Here is an 18,323-nt window from a genome sequence, read left to right on the forward strand (position 1 = left end):
CAAGCTGGTCAGGTTCCTGGCTCTCCTGCTGACTGCTCCTCTTTCTGATCCCATTGATTTTGTTCTATGACTCACTTTGAGTTGAGTTATTTGGGATCATAGTGCAAAGAAGCACGCACTTGAACAAACACAGGATCGCGGATGCGGACGGGGAAGACGGGCCCCATCGTCTTAGCAAGCCAGTTATTGTCGTAACAGAGGGGGAGAGAGCCGGGGAGCTGGGGCGGGATGACAGTCACAATATTTCCCTTGCAATTATAACTGGTTTTTAAAAATGTAATGCCGGCGATGGGGAGCTAGAGGACATGGGTGAAAACTGTGCACTGTGGGACCAGCGCCCCCTGCCTGCCGGGTTGGGCCTGGGCTCCACACCCACCAGCAATGGACCCAGGGCAAGCCACCTAACCTCCTTGTTTCACCCCGACCGCTAATCACCGAGTCTGCCTCGTCGAAGCACGTCACAGCGTGAGAGTCCGCTTTGGAAGTACTCGTAAATACTCGTGCTCCGGGTAACCTTGGTATCGTTGCTGTGTTTATTCAAGACCGACACACCCTCTTTCCCAGGGGATCTTGCTTACGTGGATTATACCAACCCAGCCAAGGCGTGTGCACATCCTGGGGCCTGCACCTTGCACCCATCGGAAGTGCACTCATGGGCTCACCGGGGCACCTGCTCCGTGGGCGTGGCAGCACCGTCCCTCACAGCCCCAAACTGGCTACAGCCCAGACGCCCATGAACAGCAGCACGAGTAAACTGCTGTGTGTTAGTCCGAGGGCGTACAATACTGCAAAGTCAATAAACAGGCTTCGCTGGTGAGCGACAACCCACGGGAACCTTCAGAACATGGCGCTACCTGCAAGAAACCAGACACAGCGCGAACACCGAACAAGTCCGCCTGGATACAGTACGAGACGGGCGAAGCTGGGAAATGGTGTGGCAGTTCCTCGTAGAATCCGTTGCAGAATTACCGTCTGATCCAGCTCTTCGACTGACGGGTGGAACCCCCAGAAGAAGGGGAGCGGGATCTGGAAGAGCTATGTGCACAGCGTGTGCTCAGCAGCACCATTCACAGCAGCCAAGGGGTTGGCCCGGGAACAGATCGACAAAATGTGGTCTATCCGCACAACGGAGTATAATTGAGCCTTAAAAAGAGCGATGTGCTGCAACACGGATGGAGCTTGAAGACAGTCTTGTAAGTGGCGCTGGCCAAACACAAACGGACAGGTACTGTATGATTCCAGGGCTCCCAAGGTGACAGAGCAAGGTCACCCTCCACGCACAGCCCTCGGGCGAGGCTGAGGTTCCTGAGCTCAGCAGAGTGCAGACCAGTGGCTGGCCGGACATCTCCGGGCTGCTGCCCAGGGCCTGCGCTCTGGGTCCCAGGGCCCTGACCACATGCCCTGCCCGTCCCCTCCCCCCCACTGTGCGCCTGCGGACCCCAGCAAGATGCCCCAGTGTCCTGTGGCTGCTGGAGCCAGATGGGCCCAGGGCAGGACCCCGGCCCGGGCAGCCTTTCTCAACAAGCCAGTGTGCCCCTGAGCCGAGAGCACAGAGAAGTGGGTCCTGTGCCCCACGTACACAAGCCCCTTCCTCAAAGGGCAGCTCCCTTCTCAGCCACACCTCCCTGGAAACTTTTCTTGAACAGGAAGGAAGGGAGGAGAAGGTGGTGGCAGGGAGACAGGGGCGGCCCAGCCCTGGACGCTGCCCGGCTTGCCCCATGTCCTTGGCGGCTTCGGTGGCCCTGCCACGGGTGGCCAGCTGCTTTCCTCACCTGAGTGTCACCCGCCTTCCCAGACCTTAGCCGCATACTTTACAGGCACCAGCTCCTCATCAGCCATATAGAGATGCCACGTCTCAGGGGGCCCCACTGACTTGAGCCGAGAGAGTAGAGCCCGCCTGCAGATGGCGGGTCCCTGAGCCCGGCGTCCCTGTCTCTGGTCCCATGTGTCCACCTGCTGCTCCCCACACTAGGGGTGCGGCCAGGGCCGTGGGGGCCCCAGTGAATCCGACACCTCCCACTTCCCCTGCCGAGAGATGCCGGCTGCCAGGGGAGTCCCGGGAAGGCTCCTGGCTGGAACTCAGGGTGGCTCTGTTGGGTGCTCTGTGCCACCGGGACCCTGTGTTGTTGTGACAGAACAGCAAACTTCAAAAGACAATGGGACTTAAGCGTCCCACTGCCTCCTTTTCAAGATAGGGAAACAAAGGCTGGGAGGAGCAAGGCCCCTCTCCAGGGCTGGCGGAAGGTTCTGGTCCTGGCTCAGGACAGGCAGGGCCAGAAAGAAAATGAGGTGTTGGCGCAGGGCCCAAGTGCGCTGTGGAGGAGCCCAGCCCATGGGCCAGCAGCCAAGGGTCAGGCCTGCGCTGGGTGTCACTGCAGGGGACGTGACCGGCCACAGCCCTGGGGGCCTCCACCAGGGACGTGTGCCCTGCCAGGTTCCGAGGCCCGGTGACCGTGTGACCGTGGCAGGTGGCAGGTGGTGGGAGACACGAGGGCCTATAGTGGTCACGCATCGATACCGCCCCCAGAGCTGCACCCATTCCCGTCCTGCTGAGCTGCACACGCACCAGCCCCACCCAGATCGTCAGCGTCTCACGTCATTGCTAATGACGCTGGGGCCAGACCTCAGCTTGACCAGGACGTCCACACAGCTCTGGATGAAATGGGGCAGCGCAGCCGTCCGTGTAGACAGCATTCAGTGCGCAGGTGGGGCCGGGTCTGGCCGGATCCGCTGGGGATAGCGCCCATTGGAACCGGGTGTTTCACGCTCTCGAGACACCAGGTTCTCAGCTGTGGCTGAGCAACCCAGCGGGTGACGGGCTCCCTTCCTCAGGAACCGGGGAAGTGCTCCAAGAGAAATGCTCTGTGTCAGTGGGTCTCAATCAGACCCAGTTACCGAGACACCGGCCCTGGGGCCGGGCCAGCACAGGACCTCCTGGGGCCTCCCCACCCTGCTGGGACCACAGCGGTGGCCTGTGTGGGGACGCAGGTCCCCCTGCTCCTCCGGGGCCCTCCCCCCCGCGGCCGGGATGTGCACCCCGTGAGCAGGCCTGGAAAGAGGACCCGGCTGACCGTCTGCTTCTCCTTCCACTCTTCCTCAGCCCGTCAGAAAGAGCGCTCATGTGGAGAGAAGACTCGTACCGGATGCGGGAGGTGCAAGTGTCCCCTGTGATGAGCCCCCAGAGACGGCTCGGCCGTGGAGGGAGGGGCTGGGCACCGGGCAAGACTCCGGGCCACGCCTGCCTGAGCCAGGAGCACCGGCACCGCGGGGCTGGGCGGCTCGGCTGGCCCGGGTCAGGAGCCCACGGAAGGGCGGGAGGAGAGGACGGGAGGGCGGATCCGAGCAGCAGTGAGGGTGATGGGCACCAGGGTCAGCCCCGTCCACTGCCCGCAGACCCGCACGTTTGCGATGGTGACAACAGAGTGAAACAAAGGAAACCCAGGGGGTCAACCATGGTTTGTTTTTTAAAAATGTCCCTCGGGGCACCCAGGGGGCTCTGTCGGTAAAGCGTCCCACTTGTGGCTTTGGCTCGGGTCATGATCTCAGGGGCGTGAGATCGAACCCCACGTCGCCGCCCCCCCAGCGTGGAGTCTGCTTGAGATTCTCTCTCCCTCTGCCCCTCCCCCCGGCTCATCTCTCTCTTTCTAAAAAAATAAATAATAATAATAAATGTTTCTTTTTTTTTTTTTAAGGCAAGAACGAGGCATCGATGCCGCCTTCCCTGTGTGGACTGGGGTCGGGAGGGCCCGTGCCTGCGCTGGGTGGGGTCAGCGCTGGCAGCGACCGCAGCTGGTCGTGGGCACGCCAGGCACATCCTGTTCTTCCCTCTACTTTTGTGCATGTTCACATTTTCCCGAGAGAAAGGCGGGCGCAGGGGCGAGTAGGAGGGAGGCCAGGTCGTGCTTGGCCCGCAGGAGGCGGGTGGGATTCCAGACACGCTCGCCCCAGCCCTGCTCACGTCGCTATGTCTCTAGTCTCCTGCACATCTCAGTCTCGTGGTTTGGGCCAGTGCAGGACGCGGAAAGGGAGACACAGGTTGGGGACTGGCGGTGACAGAAACCCCACCAGCGTGCACCCACGTGGGCGAGCTTGTGAACAAGACAGGCCTCTGCCCACCGGGGCGCACGACCCACGTGCCAGAGGGAGGTGCCAGGAAAAGTGAGGGGAAAGCCGCCTTCTTTCTCATTTACCGGGTGTTGGGGCTGTGGGAAAGGCCGCCGGTGCCTCCCCGGGGCTTCCAGGGGCCGGCTGGCCTCCAGGGGGAGGCAGGGGGGCCGTGGCACCTCAGCGGACCCAGGACACGGGCACCATGTCCCGCACCAGCGCGTCCTGGCCGCTCTATGGACGTGGCTCAGCCCTCACCCCTGGGTCCTCTTGCAGACTGTTCACTTGGAGCCTGTTCCAAGCCCAGGACAGCAGGCCCCATGCCTCAGTGTCCCCATCTGCCCCTGCCTGGCCACAGGCTGATGGGGTCAGAGGCCAGAGGTCTGACTATATGGCCGCCCCGCCAAGACCAGAGAGTTTCCCAGGAAAAGATTCACGGCTTATCAAATGTTTCCACTCCAGCTCCTGGTGACAGTCACGGTGAAACCACGGTGACCCCACATGACCTGCTGTTTCCTGAGCACAGAGGCATGCGCTCTGAGTCATGCTGGGGTCATGGTGCCCCCGGAAGTGGCCTTGATGTGAGGGCGACAAGGCCAAGCCCAGTTCCTTCCCCCGGCCCAGGTCCCACGTGGCACGGCCATGCCCCCCCGGAATTGCCCCACATGGTGGGGGGTGCTGCTGGCCCTGCAGGGGTGGCCCCCCACGCAGACTGGCCTTCCTGCCTCCCTGCGCTTGCCGGGCCACAAAGGAGGGGTTGGGGAAGTCCCCTCCACGCCAACTAGCCCCGGTCATGCCAGCCTTGCTGTTTACCTGGAATTCTCTTCAGGGTTTTCCACGGCCGCACTCGCACACAGACACGCGGACCGGCCAGCAAAGGCCACACGCTTCCACCAGGTGGCGCAGGAACGCCTCCAGGGTCGGGTTTAGTCTCCACAGTTTGGGGCGCCTGGAGTAGCCCCGGCCAATAAAAATAGAATGGAGCCAGGCGTGTTATTTTACATGAAATAGGCAAGATTAATCTCGAAAATACGTTCTATTTAATCCAGTATAGCCAAAATGTATCACTTTGCACGTCATCCACGTGAGGCATCGTTGATGAGATCCTTTCCGTTTCTCTGCTGTCTTCAAACTCCCGTGTCACACGCGCAGCACGCCTCAACTCACCCACTAAATTTATCTCAGAAATCATTGATTGTGCTTAAAGTTCATAAAACTTCAAGTCCGAAAAGGACAGTCCTTTACCTAAGTTCTTCCAAACATACTTAAACGTTTTCAATAACTGAACTGAGTGGCATTAAAATTTTTTAAATCTAACTTAATTCAGGTTGGATTAAAGCACCTGTGGCTGCTGAATGGGACCAGGGTGTCAAGGCCATGTGGCCAACCCCCGCCTACAGGCAGCCCACCTGGGTTAACAGCCATGAGGTGACACTACTGGTGTTCTGAAGGATGAGCAAAGACACCAAGGCCTAGGAGACCTACTCTGATGGGGTGCCAAAGGACCTGACAAGTCCTGCAGGGAGGGGGCACGGCAGTCCAAGCCCCACCTGGCCCCAGGAGCCAGATTCTTCTCTTCTTTCTTCATCTCCTCTGCTTCTGTGGAGCATGACCCCACCCCAGGCCTCTGCCCCCAGACAAGGAAAGCGGCACCCCCAGGAGCCGGGACAGACAAGGACCTGGGTTCTCCCCCGGAGCCTCCAGTGGGGCCCCATCCTGTGGACACCTGCAGCCGGTGAGGCCCGGGCTGGACTTTGGCCCTGGGACGGTACGATGATGAGTGTGAGTCACTTTCAGCCCTGGGCTCGTGCTGATTCGTCACAACGGCAAGAGGACCCACCCACAGCCTCGCGGAGAGAAGTGTGGGTGCTCGGTGCGCCAAGGTCACCGGGACCGTGGAGCATTTGAAGCAGGGAAGAGATAACCGTCTAGCTGGTGCTCCCTAACTGAGCACACGCTGGGACGGTGGCCTCAGGGCAACCCAGGGCGCGCACGGCCCCAGCATGTGGTGGCACGGCTCTCACCGCGGCGCAGCTGGGCCCCATTTTACAGACGGGCAGACTGAGGCCCAGAGCGCCTCCTGCCTGCTGGCCCTTGGGGCGGGTGCCAGATCACTGAGCGGCACAGGCGTGGACGTGTCACCGCGTGGGCATACGCAGGAGCCGTGCGTGCCTCTGTCGGCAGTCGTGTTCTTTCAGGGGTCAAACTGGGCCGCGAAGCCCCTCGCTCGGGGCGGACCGGTAGGCCCGGGTGTCCGCAGCTCTGCTCAATCCACGCGCTCCGTCAGAGCTGAGCCACGCATGACTGGCTCTCTGGAGCGTTTGGAGCCTTCCCTGGCACCGCGTGCCGGTGACACCCACGTAGGCGGGACTGACACCCCAACCAGGACAGAGGGAGCTGGGTGGGGAGTAACGTTCCCTCCTTCATCAGAGAGAAGGAAGGGGGGGCCACGCATGTCCAGATCAGAGGTCCCTACAGACACGGATGGCATCACCCGTGCAGCCTGGCGCCCTGGGCAGTTCTGGGCCTGCCCCTCCCGGCACCTGCAGCCTGACCCGGGCTGCTCGGCAACTGCGGCTTCTGTTCCAATGATTGACCTCGTGTTCACCTGTCACCGATGTGTTCCCGACTTTCAGGTGCTTTTAGAAAGAAGTTTACCCAGGGAAGGGCTGGTCGGGGATGGGGCTCGGTGCGCGTTTCACTCATTTCAGGCAGTCACTGGGGTTTCCCAGGCTTTCTGGAAGGAGTCCGTGTATCTCTGAATACACGGCTTAGAGTCTCCACGTCTCACAAAACATGGAGTTTCGCCTGCACAAACTGGCCAGTGCCCACGAGGACAGTCTGGGACGCAGCCTTCCCGGCTACCAGCCAATAAGAAATTGATTCTAATAAAGTCACCAGCAGTCAATGCTTCTCCCCGTGGGCTGAGACCAGCCCGGGAAACTTCTCGCTCAGACTGCCCGGGGCAGAAACTTCCCTCGCTTCCTGGCCTGGTAATTTTCCAAAGCTGAAACTTTCCTGTCAAGAGGCAGGAAGGACATTCAGCCACTGACAACTCAACCAGAAACATTTCTGCCGGACCAGAAGTCACCACCGCCCAGCGCGGGATCCAGGACGTGACTCAGCAGCGTGAGGGAAGCCGGCAGAGCAGGGGCGGACGCAGCCCTCGATGCGGGGGGGCGGGGGGGGGCGGGGGGGACATGAGCTGCTGGAGTCACCAGCCCAGGTGCCTCTAGAGCCCTGGTGGGCAGGGTGCTGGGCGGTCTGGCCGTCCCCCACCTTCAGACCACGTGCATCCCTGGCCACACGTGAGCGTCCCTGACCAGGGACCGAACGTTCAGGGAGGAGGCCCAAGCGACCGAGGACTTAGGACCCTGGTCGAAGGTGGGCAAGAGGACAGCTGGATGTAACTCGTTCCCAGTTCCCAGTTGGTGGGAAGATCCAGGGGAAACAAGTGTCAGATGATACGGGATCTTTTCAGCCCGAAGGTCTCGGGACTCCAGCTCACTGTGCACGTTGGCAGGGGCCGTGTGGCTGAGCTCTGCCCCCGCCCCACACCAGACCAGGGCAGGTACGGTGTGCTAAGTGAGGTCATCCTTCTCTACCTTCAGACACGTGGCAGGTGGTCGCCTCCTGCCTGCGGTGGGAGGGCCCACGGGGAGAGGGACAGGAAGTGACAGTCTCTGGTTCAGGTGGCAGACCTCAGGACCCAGGGCGTGTAGCTCCTGGGCTGCTCTTCCTCCGGCCTGGCAGCCGGCAAGCTCAGCTTCCGCATGGCACCCACAGGGGCTGCCAGGCACGAAGCCTGGGCCCTGGCACCTGGGCGCTCAGGCCTGTGCTGAGCGCCCCACCTCAGAAGTAGGCTCAGCCCCAGAGGCGCCCCGAAGCGACCTTCCTCTTCTGTGAGACCTCCTGGCGAAGCTGTATTTGGATATTTCTTGTTTTGCATTTGGATATTTTTAAGGGAAGATCTTTATTATTATCCGAATAGGTCACTATCAAAAAAGGGAAATGCCCATCCAAACCACACTGTTTCTTTCCGGTTTCACCAGAAAGAGCAGATGGTGCCAGGACTGGGGTGGGGAGGGCACAGCGAGCCCTCACTCCAAATACGAGAAGAGCCTGTCCTCCTGCCCCCCGGAGACGGGCACGACGGCTCGCAGCAGCAACACGAGAGAGCAGGGCAGACTGCGTGCCGCCCCCCCGCTGAAAGCTACCAGCGGGTCTGCTCAGAATCCCACGGGCTCCACGTGGCTCAGCAGGGCCTGGGCACATGCTTGGGGTCACACATGTGGAGGCCCCAGCCTTTACTTCCTCCCCAGAAATGAGGTCACAGAACATTTAATGCAAATCCCATTGTATGAGCTCCGTTTTCCCATTTCCAGGTAACCGCCTGTGATACGGAGCAGAAATACAGAAGGCACATTCGTGGTGTGCACCCCATCCCGCGTGTGGAGCAGAGCCAGGCCATTGTCTGGGACCAGTGAGGGAGAGCAGGCCAGTCACTGAGGGGCAGTGACTAGGGCCAGCGAGCATTTGCCGCTCCACCATGCACAATGGAATCCCACTGTTTTCATCCTTCGGTTTACAGCTTAGCGTTCCCCTAAACCAAGACAGAACAAAACACAACAGTGAAAAGTCCGTCCTGGGGGGGCCACTTCCTGCCTACCCAGCCGCAGTGCCCAGGACGACAGCTGCTGGAATGCGTCTCTTTGTGCGGACTCTCCTGGCAAGGGTGTGGCTGGCACAGGAAAGCAGCGCCAAGGAAGGGAAGGAGGACCCCGGCCACCCTGCAGTGACGAGGCATACATGCGGCCAAGGGCACTCCAGGCTTGAGACACAGGATCATGAAGAGACTAGAAAGCCCATGTTGCAGACACCACGTCCTTCCCAGTCTCCTCCCTGCCATCCCCACACGGAGGGACCCCAGCCCTGGTCTCAGATAAACACTACCTAATTATCACAGGTAACATCCCATTTTTCACCTCCAGGCCTGACTATCCCCAAAACCCAGAGCTGTATGTTCAGCTTCTGACCTACCATCATCACCACCATCACCACCATCATCATCATCACCACCATCACCACCATCATCATCACCATCACCACCATCACCTTCATCACCTTCTGACCTACCACCATCACCACCACCATCATCATCGCCACCATCACCACCTTCATCACCATCACCATCATCATCACCACTACCATCACCTTCATCACCATCACCACCATCTTCATCATCACCATCACCACCACCACCATCACCAACATCATCACCACTACCATCACCTTCCTCACCATCACCACCATCATCATCATCATCATCACCATCACCACCTTCATCACCATCACCACCTTCATCACCATCACCACCATCACCATCGCCACCATCATCATCGCCACCATCACCACCTTCGCCATCACCAACTTCACCATCACCATCACCACCACCATCATCATCATAGTTTATAAAGTGAGGGAGCATCTCCCTACAAGTAGGACCCAGGAAGCAGAGACATCCCCAGACAGTGTTTCTGTCCCTGTGGGTGAGACCTGGACAGAAGGAAATTAACATCTCCCAGGCCATGTAGAGACACAATTAATGAAGTGTATAAGGAAAATATTTATTAACACTCTTGGGGTTTTTCCATTTCCCTGATCTGAGGCAACCAGCTGTGAGTCACTCATCACTAGAAGTTGAGTTAAGCAGGCTGGGCAGCCCCAACCTCACTCAGCCAAGTATGCAGCCTGCCACCTGGAACCCCACCCAGCGCCACTGCCCCTTCCAGCTCCGAAGCCTGACTATCACACTGCATGGACATACACATCTTGTTCGTCCATATCCATCTGAGGATAGACTCTTGGGCCGCTTCCACCCGTGGGCTGCTGTGAATGGCGCTGCTGTGAACGTGGGCATGCGAACATCTCTCTGAGCCCCTGCTTTCAGTTCTTTGGGGGACATACCCACAAATGGCAGTGCCAGGTCATATGGTAATTCCATTTCTAGTTTTCTGAGCAACCGCCATGTTATTTTCCACAGCAGCTGCACCATGTTACAGTCTTACTGACGGTGCTTGTGGTGTATTTTTCAGAAGCCCCTGGAGGTTAGAGGAGGGGTGGGTGTGCTCCTGAGAAATGCTGACACACAGCCTGAAAAACCAAGTCCGAGCAAAGGCAGTCCCCCGAGCAGCTCTGGCTGCTGCAGGAGCCAGGCTCCGCGGCACCCGCTCACGTGGACAGAACACCCCATAAGAGCAGGAGGCGAAGAATAAACCAGGATTCCACCTTGCCGGGGAAGGGCCTTCCAGGTGAAGGGGTTGACTCCTAGCACACCGGGGCAGCCAGGAGAAGGGGGCTTGTCCATGAAGAGCTGAGCCCAAAACGCCTGGTGGGCAGGCATCAGCCTCTCTGCACTCTCAACATGAAAGCTGGGGCCCCCAGCCCATCCGCTGATTTCCTTCCTAAAACCATGCTCTGTGTGAATTGAGCCTGACTGCCCACCTGGGGCAGCCCCTTTCCTGGGACTTATGCCTCCACCCATCCAGAAGCTGCCAGGGCCTTCCATAGGGGATGGGGTAAAGTGGGCACCTTCTCTGGGGATTCTTGGCCTGGGACTCAGGGAGGAGGGAGCACCCTCCTGGGGATGCAAAGGGGGACATCATGCAGCCTGTGTTGGAGTCGAGATGGCGGGAACATGTTCGAGCCTGTGGTCACGGGACATCAGGAGGCCTGAGCTGGGAGATAGAGATGTGGGTGGGGGTGGGGCACCAGCACACCTGGGGCAGAGCTCAAGTGACCCAGGTAAGGAGCCCTGTAGAGGGAGGGAGGAGGGAGGAGGAAGAGAAGAGGAAAGGTGGAGGACGGAGGGAGGGAGGGAGGAAGAGAGGTGGAGGAGGGAAGGAGGAGGGAGGTGGGATGAGCAGCTGGTTTGAGGAAGGGGCTAGAAGGAGGACGCCAGCCCCCCTCCCTCGTGGGTGGTGTGTTGACTGCGGACAGCGGCTGGCATAGCTCAGGACGGAGATGTGTGGGAGGGACTGAGGTGGTAATTGCTGGGTGCAAGGGGCCACCCAGGGAGCTGGCGCCAAGGTGGGGGACGGAGCCCACCCTCCGAAGCACAGTTTCACTGGCCTGGGCCGGGTGCCCTCCTGAGCTCAGCGGTTCACCAAGTTCCTTTCTCCTGGCTGCTCCCCGTGCGCCAGATTCGGGGCAGTTGGCTGGGGTGCCTGGGCCCCCAGCGCATTTCTTAAGACAAAGGAATATGTGCTCCGTGGACCAAGGTAGGGGTGTCCAGGAAAAGCCAGCACTTGCCCCTCTCCCTGCCACCTGCAGCCCCCAGTGCTGACGGCAGGCGCCCTTCCCCACCTCTCACTAAAGCACCTGCCATGTCGGAGGATGCAGCTGCCAGGCACCGTGCCCTCTAAGCATCAGCACACGAGGGGACCCTCGGGTGACAAAGACCTGGCTCCCGTGTGACGGCTGCGGGCCGCTGTCCCGTTATCTCCCTGTGCTCCTCTGTGCTGCGTCAGTCCAGGCCTCGGGAAGCGAGCTCCGCCGGGCCGGTCCCCCCACGGCTGTGGCAGGGAACCCACGGCCAGTGCTGATGTCCCCTGTGCCAGCTCCTTCGGGGACAGAGCAAAGCAGGTGACTGTGTGCGGTCTCTGCATCGACCAGCCTGGGACGACGGCCCAGCCCCTGTCTACACAGGCGTGAGGCCATCAGCGGGAGGATGGTGACAGCGCTGGGGACGAGGAGGGGTCAGCGTGGAAGATGTGGACACAGTGTGAGGAGAGGGTCCCGCTTGAGCTGTGCATCGCCCGTGACGTCGCCGGCCAAGGCCAGGAGGAAACAAAAAGTAGGGAAAGGCGCCACTGGGCTCAGGTTGTGGGGCTGGGAGCAAACTTTTCTCCTTTAAACATTTCCTGTAACGCTGTTGTAACATTGCTTTTGCAATAAATAAAATTCCTAAGCCAAAAGGAGGAGGCAGAGAGAGAGAGTTAGAAACAGAGATGGAGACACAGAGAGACAGAGACGGAGAAAGACAGAGAGACTGAGATGGAGAGAGACAGACAGACAGAGAGCAAGTCACAGAAGAAGGGGAGAAGGAAGCCTGGCAGGGAGGAAGGGAGGTGGGACCTGGGAGGGGGCAAACAGGGCTGGCCCTAAGGAGGCTGTGGGGTCTCCAAGGAGCCGTGGAGGTGGGACGCGGGGAAGGGACACAGACACGACCATGCACAAGGTGGGGACACGGCGCAGAGAGCAGTTGATCACCCTTCCCGACACGCTGAGGCGCGCAGGGGACTGTCTGCACGGGTGCCTAGCACGGCCCCTTGGACCAACATCGGGAAGGCGGGCGTTGCGCAAATACACAAAGATCCCCCAGGGGACCAGCGGGACAGCAGCGGGTGGGGGTGACAGGACATGGGGGACGTGCACAGGTGGGCCCACAGGTCATTGTGAAAGACGGGGACACTGGGAGGGAGCACGTCAGGGTCCAAGGAGGCGGCCCTGGGCCATGGCTGCGGTCGGGGTCTGGCAGGAAAGACCCACGTGGAGGCCTCCCGGGGGAACGTGGGGAGGCCAGTCGTGGGTCTTGGAAGGCAGAGCTGGGAGGACGCCCGGGGCAGACCCAGGTCTGGAGCCAGGGCCACAGTAAGCCTGCCTCACAGGCGGAGGGGACAGAGGGAGCAGAGGACATCAGGCGTGTCAGGTCTCGGGGGGCAGGGGGTTCCGTGTTCCCAGGAGGGGCAGGGATCAGCTCGGGGAGGGGCGGGGGGAGCCTGAGGGGTGGGGGCCAGGTTCAGAGGTGACCTCAGCGGGTCTGCTGGCCCAGCCCGGAGCCTGTGGGAGGGTTTGTGGGAAGCACGTCTGGGCAAGGTGGCCGGTGTGACCGCAGAGAGGGGTCCTGCAGGCCTGGCCTGGGGGGCTGGGAGGGAAGAGGAGCCGCCAGGGGAGGGGCGGGACCAGCGAGGGAGGCAGGGCACCCCTGGGGGCCGTGCAGAGCCTCAGGCCACCCACTTCCTGTGAGGGGACAAGCCGTCTAGGATCCGGAAATTAAGCCAGCTCTTCAAAGCCCCTCGGGGTCTCTGTGTTCCTGGGGTTGAAGAGAACATCCAGGCCTCTCGGCGAGCCAGAGACTGGTGTTTCTACCCCGGGATGGGGAAAGAGCTCAGCGGCTCTGCAGGGCCCTGGCCACCGGCCACCGAGTCTGGAATCTCGGAGACTCGGGAAGGATCTCCTCACCACTAAGTGGGCTCAGGAGTTGTCGCTCAGCTTCCCCGAGGACTCACGGAGCCCACCCAGCCCCCTGGTCCGGCCTGTCCGGGGTCAGGGCAAGAAGACACGAGCTGTCAGGGTCCTGCTGGACACCAGGGTGCTGGGGGAGGAAACTTGGGGACCAGAAGGCTCCCTCCCTACTTCCCCCCAGGGTCCTTCCAGGGGCCTCTCTGCTCACAGCCAGGCTGCTGGGAGAGGGCCACTGAGGCCACCGGTCCCTCTGCTCCCACGCGAGGGTCTCCTGGGACACACGTCCCCTCAGGAGGAGTCCCAAAGTCGGCTCGTCCCACGAGGCCCGAGGGTCGCTCTGGGCTGGAGGCCCCCCCTCGGGGTCTTCTCTCTGCCTACAGCACTTGCTCTCCTGGACTCAGGTCCAGCCAGCGCCAGACTCCACGGCCCTGTCTCCTTGCAAAGCTTGGCTCTCCGCTGTGTGACTGCAGCCCCTCCGCCCCTCCTCCACAGGGACCGCCCGGTTCCCACCGACAACTGCCTGCCGTCAGCCACCTGCGGTCACCCTGGCTCTCCCACCCGCCCCTGCCTGCTTTGCCCTTTCCCCAGCTCCCCCAGAGCCGTCTCACAGTGGGGCTGCAGGCTCCCCCCGCCGATGTGGCATCTCCCTCCTACCAACCTCTCAGCACGTGTGAGAACCACTGGTGGCAGCCGGCCGCCACCTTGTCGCCACTCCATCACTAAGTTACAGGCCCCTGGAGGTCGGCTTCTCTGCTGGGAGTTTGTCCCTCATTTTCCAGGAGAGTTGGTGGCCTCGCCGCTTACTTCAGGGAAGGGGCCTCTCGGGCCCCCGCAGCTCCTCTGCTGGGATGGAGTGTGTGGTCCGGGATGAAGTTTGAGAAGGTCACGGGTGGGGGAGGAAGGCAGCCCGAGGGCTCCGGTCACTGACTACCCTGGCTCAGGCAGACCCATGTCCTGGTGACTCAGTGAACAGAATCCCCGGCCGGAAGTAGTTCTGGGACCACGATGAGGCTGTGGTAAGCAGAGGGACCCTGGGGCTGGCACGTCCAGCATGTCTCCCAGGACTGGGGAAACTGAGGCAGCCCCATGCAATCATGTCTCATGAACATGTGTCCCCTCTTTCTCACCCCCGGTGCCTTGCTCTCAGCCCGGGGTGTCAGATGCTGGATGGCCAGATTGCTGGAAGTTTCTCCAGGGAGCATGCAACCTGGCAGGCACCAGGGCGAGGACAATGCCCACAGACAAAGACCTACAGAGCTCAGAGATCTGGCTTCCAGGGTCAGAGAGAGAGACATGGTCCTTGAGGACTTCCTGGAGGAGGTGGGATGGAGATGTTCATAGTCAGCAAAGAACACTGCAGTGTGTAAGGCATAGGAGCGGGACAACCGCGGGGTGTTTGTGGGGCAGGCGGGTCCCGGCTGGCTCAGAGAGGGCAGGGAGCCGGGTGCCAGGCAGGCGGTATGAGCTCCAGCCCAGGCCGGTGGGAGACACAGGACGAGGACACTGGACGAGGGAGGGCCAGGGCCAGAAGGGCATGGGGGCCTCCGGAGGCATGGGCACGGACCCCCCAGCTCCACGACAGACGTGGAGGCCCTGCCACCCTGCGTCCTGTGTCTTTCCCTTCCTCGGGTCTTTTGCTCCTTTTTGTTGATCGTCCGGAGGGGCAGCCAAGGCTTGAGTGGCTCAGGGATAAAGAGGCCAAAGGCAGGGCCTCGGAGTCCGGGAAAGCTCCCGCCCGCTCCGTTTGCGGCGGTTCCCAACAAAATAAAACACGAAGGAACACCCAAGCGGGCCTACAAATAATTGTCGATAATTTGAATGTTTGCTTTTAATGTTTGCAACACAAAAGCACCTTCGATGCAAACTAATCTTGCCAGTCAAGGCGAGGACCGGACCCCCCTGGGTGGGGGCGAGAGCAAGCTGGAAGGCCTGACCCTCCCGGGCCTCATCCTGGGGCCCCGCGTGCATGACTGTGAAGCTACCCACAATTGAGCTAACATGACGTCATTCCGGAACGGGAGGCCTCTGCCAGCTGGACCTTCCGACCCCATCTCCACCCCAGCCCGGCAGGGCAGGCCTGGGCAGTCCCGGGCAGTCCCGGATGCCCTCCAGCTGGCAAACACACTTGTGTTTTTAGAGAAGCCAGTGCAGAAAGACCACACAAGTGGATGCCCATGAAACTCAAACGATCCTTCCAGGGAACTGCTGGGCAGCCGGGCCCCGGGTCTGGATGAGGGCCAGGCTCTGCGGGCCCCGGGGGCCTGGCCCCTGTCTCCCCACAGCTCCGGAAACGCCTGAGTTATGGAGTGGCCGGCACAGAGGGGTCCCCCCACTCTGCAGGGTCTGCCGTTCCTGGAACTTAGGGTGCCGCACGTGTCCACAGCTGAGGTCCTCGGAGCTCAGGGCTGTGTGGTCCCTCTTTCTCCACCCAGACGCTCGTCTCTGTCGCCAGTTTCTGAGCAGTAACGGGTTTGTTGGCGGCTTCTGGAACATGGTGCCTCACCGGTCTGCCCGTGGCGTTCCAAACGTCCAGTCTGGCCATTAACTTGTCCCAAGACCTGGAGAAAGTTTCTCTCTCTCATCACTTAGCTTCTGATCTTGGGAGGAGATGTCTCTCCCGGACGTGGACGTGCGTCAAGTCATCGGACGTCCACGGAGAAAGGGTGTGTCAGCAGAAGCCTGCACATTTCAGGGTTTTGGGCTGCCTCGAGAGATGATGGCAGAGGAGAATGACTGACCATAAACATGCAACTGGCCTGTTCAGAGTCTCCCGGAGGTGGCCTGACACACGGCTGTGCGCCCTCCACGGGACCCCAGGGGAGCCGGCGGAACTTGGCTTCTTTCTTTCTTTTCCTTTTAAGTATTTCCTCTCCAGACAAAACCCTGCCAGGATAGACGTTATTGAGTTCAGAATGTTCCAGGACACAGTACCAGGCTGCCCTTGTTCTCAAAGGCTGCTGGGCTCCGTGGGTGACCTCTTGCCCCCTCCTCCCTGCCTCTCCTAATCCCTCCGCCACAGGACGAAGGGTTGGGGTGGCTGGTGGAGAGCAGGCCACAGCCCGCTCCCACAGCGCTAGGGCCTGGAGTCTGGGCCAGCACTTTCATCCCCCTGGACACCCACCCCAAGGCACCACCCCGTCCCTATGGGCAGTCTGCCCAGGGTGGGGTCTCGGGCACCAGTGCTCCCAGGGGCCTCTGGAGGTGCCTAGACACCGGTTAGCTTCTGAGAACCAACGCCCGCAGTTTGCATTAATCCGCCTGGAACGTTTGCTCCTGATTTACCTTTCAAATTGCGCCTGTCGATGAGCGCCTCCGAAGGATCCCCGGTGGAGAGCCTGTCCGGTGTGCCGCTCGGTCTGGTGGTGCCGACGGGGAAGGGCCGTGACCCCAAGCTCGGTGGGAGCCTGTGTTTCCCTGAGGTGGACGAGGGCCCTGTGGCATGGGTGATGGATGGCGACAGGACCCAAACAAAACCGCTCACAGCTTTGAATCACAGTGGGAGCCGGTCCTTTCCTCCAGGAGATGCGCTCCTGTCCGTTAGGAAGAGCCCATTCTCAACGCCTGTCTGACGCCAGCCCTTTGGCAAACAAAGAGGGAGCAGGTTCAAGGCTCAGAGCTCTCAGGGATGGTAGCGTTTGGCTAGAAGTGAACACCACTTTCTCTCTTCCTTTATCCATGTTGATGCTAGCCTCTCTAGGATAAAGACGCGGATTTACCTTTTTAAAAAGAAATGTACGGCTTTAGTTAATACATGAATTGTCAAAGGAAAAACACTGTGTAGATAACAGTCTCAGGGAATAAAATCCAAAAGGACGTTTGGAAACAGCAAGTCCAATGCTGCTTCTGACACGCAGCTTTCACGCCATCACTACCGGAAGATCAGCTGGCTCTGTTCACACACTTCCCGTGATGGGGGGCTCACTACCTACCAAAGGTCTCTCCGGTCAGCTCCACTGCGAAATGCTGCTCCCAGTGGGCTCCACCCCGAGGCCAGGTCTGCCTGGCAGCTCACCAGCCTCTCCTCAGAAGAGCGTGCTGCCGTCTCCCTCCAGGAGCCTCCTCTTCCAGGCAGACCAGTGAGGTCCTCCTACTGAGAGAGAACGTCTCCGGGGACACTGCTGGTGGTGTTTCCTCTTACATGGTGGGGCCAGGAATGGAGGCCGTGTTCCAGGAGTGGCCAGGCTTTACCCCAGCTTCTCGGTGTGGACGTGTGCATGGAGGGAAGGACAAAACCGGGGACCCCCAGGGCCTGGCACGAGTGGGCAGAAGCCGACCCTCTGAAGGCAGAGTGTTTCATAAATAACCGTGCGAATGTGGACACGTCCATAATCCCCAGCCCCGCGCCTCTCCGTCCCCACAGGAAGAGGTCAGCCCCACGTCCCCTCGGTGGCTGCGTGGGCCTCAGGCTCTCCGTGTGCTCCCGCACCAGCCCCAGGTCATGCTTTGGTCATTTCTCCCTTACCCAACAGACGTCAGGATTCAAACACACACACGGTTGACTTCTGTTGGCTTCTTTCCTTTCCTTTTCTTTGTTTCTTCCCTTTGAGAGCAAGCGAGCACAGGCACGTGCACGAGCACGGTGGAGGGGCAGAGGGAGAGGGAGAGCGAATCCCAGGTAGGCTCCATGCTCAGCGAGGGGCCCCACTTGGGGCTTGGTCTCAGGACCCTGAGATCATGACCTTGAGCCGAAATCAAGAGTCTGTCGCTTAACCGCGGGAGCCCCCCGGTCACCCCCTAGACTTCTTTTAAAATGAATTCATTTTGTGGAAACTAAAAAGGAAAAGCTGTGGGGTGTCAGTGTGATCTGCTGTTTCTGTCCTAACCTGGCAGCCCCTGTGAGGCCTTCGAGCGTGGGCCCCATCCCCTCCCCTGGCTCATCCTTACTGCGTTCAAGGACCTCTGAGGAAGTGTTGTCATCACCCCCGTTTTACAGATGATGTAACTAGACTCAGAGAGATGAAGCAATGTGCTCG

At 60.3% G+C, this 18,323-nt stretch overlaps 1 long non-coding RNA gene across 2 annotated transcripts; it reads right to left on the reverse strand.

The window, feature by feature from the left end:
* Positions 1-15,166: 15,166 nt before the first annotated feature.
* On the reverse strand, positions 15,167-18,228 carry LOC121104633. 2 transcript variants are annotated; one of them, XR_005836995.1, is made up of 4 exons: positions 17,813-18,228; positions 17,280-17,440; positions 16,633-17,066; positions 15,167-16,233 (listed from the first exon to the last, which is right to left on the reverse strand). It is a non-coding gene; the product is annotated as an uncharacterized LOC121104633 (long non-coding RNA). The 2 variants fall into 2 exon arrangements; XR_005836994.1 differs by having other exon boundaries at positions 17,280-18,228.
* Positions 18,229-18,323: the final 95 nt, after the last annotated feature.

The sequence above is a fragment of the Ursus maritimus genome, unplaced genomic scaffold, assembly GCF_017311325.1.
Source record: "Ursus maritimus isolate PB19 unplaced genomic scaffold, ASM1731132v1 scaffold_22, whole genome shotgun sequence".
Classification (NCBI taxonomy): Eukaryota; Metazoa; Chordata; class Mammalia; order Carnivora; family Ursidae; genus Ursus; species Ursus maritimus.